We start from the raw sequence: 2,281 nt of genomic DNA on the forward strand, positions 1-2,281 counted from the left end.
ACGGCGGCTCCGCTGCAGACACCGCCAGAGCCCGGCACGCCGCTCCGCAGAGCGTGACACCCGCGCCTTTCGCTCGGCATCGCTACGGCGCAGCTCCTCCGAACCCCTTTAACTTTATTTCGGGGTTTTGCGGGTTCGGGGCTTTCGTGACCACACGTACCCTGACACTGTAACACTTCCTCCGTGCTGTACCACGAGCAGGTAACAGAGTTAAGCACGGGGACGCGTTTATTTCCCRCTGAATGGAGCTACCGGCCAGCGGAGCGGGGACTCGAGTCCGTCTCCCGGTGAAAATGGCCAAAAGACACTCGAACAAGCGAAGGGACGGAGGGATRAAATAGAAAACATGTTAACATAGCCAGATAAACGCCCGGCCGGACCATTCCTCCTCTGCGAACACACGCGTGTATGAGCGCTCACATCTGAGCCGGTCACCAAGCACGGCCGCGGGGACACAGACCTGGGCACAACTCTGTAAGGGATTCATTGCCCCTCACCTCCTCACACACATGGTTTTTTTTTTTCATGTTGCCTCATGCCCACCCACTCCTGCCMGCAGAAATAATACTAAAGCCGCAGGTGCGGAGATGGTTGGAAAGTTGTAAAAAGCACCTCGACTTGAGAGTGTCCTGCCAGGAAATCTGGTGTGTTCAGASCCCACGGGCGAAGATGTTTTTGCGGCTCAGTTTCAAAGACAAAGCTGCAGCGTTCCCATTGATCCTCACGGAGCAAAATATAACCTTTACCCGAAACAGGGACCAGGAGGGGATGGGAAGACAGAAATGGGGAAAGGAATCTTTCCTGGATAAAATGTGGGGAGCTGCCTTATGATTTCCAAATAACCCAGGGCTGAGGAGGTCACCTTTCGGGGAGGGTAGGAGAAGGTGGGGGTTCAAAATACAGAATAGTCACAGATTGTTGCTGATGTTGAATTTCCTGAGGAARAAAAAAAAGCCAAAACCCAAACCACAACCCAACACCAACCTTTCCTGTCTCGAATCTGACAAAGTAAACAGGATTAATTCACCATATGAAAAAACATAAACGCCGTCCTAACAAATGCAGAAATCAGAAGAGAAAGCGGTTTTAACAGGACGCACAATATTAATAGTTTGAACGTATGATCGTAAAAATGGAAAGCCATTGATATACGCTTAAAAGCCGCCGTATACGCTGATTGCTCAAGCATTAATGAAGAATGCCCCAGATTAACTATTTGCTCTTCGAGGGATGCAGCGATATAACTATCTATTAGCACCATTAGATGCTTTGCTATTTATTTGAAAACACCCCTGCGAGTGGGTTGAGACAGAACAGATGAATGTAAAAATGAACTGCAGCTAATTTCGCTAAATAATCCTCGAAACCTGAGCGCCTCGCAAGGAAGGGGGAGATTCTCCACTGTCCTTCTCCGAGGCTAATGACAATAGAAATGCTCTGGTTTAAAAGTGAGACCGTGTTGGTTTTCCAAATAAACAAACGCATCCCTCCTGCCATTTTACTGCAGATGTAAATTTATTTTAATGAGAGGGAGTRGAAGGATTTATTTTGCTAAAATAGAGTTGGGGATAGAGCCGGTGTAAATCTTTAGGTTTCAAAAAGAGAGGAGGAAGGAGGGGGAAGCTGCTTTCCTGGCAGAAAGCTGCCTAACAGTCCTCYAATTCTTTCTAGATTAAATCGCAATATGAATACAGCATCGAACAAATACCGAGTTTCGCTCTGAACTCAGTGGAAAGCAGTTACGTCTAACAGAATTCAATGAATTCCTCTTCTCCCTCAATGTAGTATGTGTGTGTTTTTCTCTTCCACCACACTGAAGTTCCATGAATAGGGAAAGTGGCTCCTATTGTGTGCCTCTGAACTTCCAAGTCAATGCAATTTTTAACCACTGGCTTGTGGTACTTTGAAAATCACCAGGGGCTGTCAGAGTTGGGTCCTCTGAAAAATTTACAGTGCTAAATCAGAGCATATGCTGTGAGAGAGGAAAAAAAATTGCTTAAGATTGGAGCAAGTACAGTATCTGGCTGCCCCCTAGTGTAAGTCTCTTATCTGCCTAAAATTCAACTTTAAAAGAAAAGGATCTCTTAAAGGGAAACGACTTTTGGCTCACGTATGCATACGAGAATGAAACTTCTGTACATTTTAATCTGATTAATTCCTAAGGATTTAAAATTAATTGGCTTGGGCACACCTAGACCGGACTATAAGATTTCTGCATCAGGTTTTCTGCGAGAGCTGTGCCGAATAGGTATTTTTAAGGGATAGTGGTAAGGGATTGGGG

The sequence above is a fragment of the Malurus melanocephalus genome, unplaced genomic scaffold (assembly GCF_030028575.1).
Source record: "Malurus melanocephalus ecotype Western Australia unplaced genomic scaffold, MMel_1.1 scaffold_480, whole genome shotgun sequence".
NCBI lineage: Eukaryota > Metazoa > Chordata > Aves > Passeriformes > Maluridae > Malurus > Malurus melanocephalus.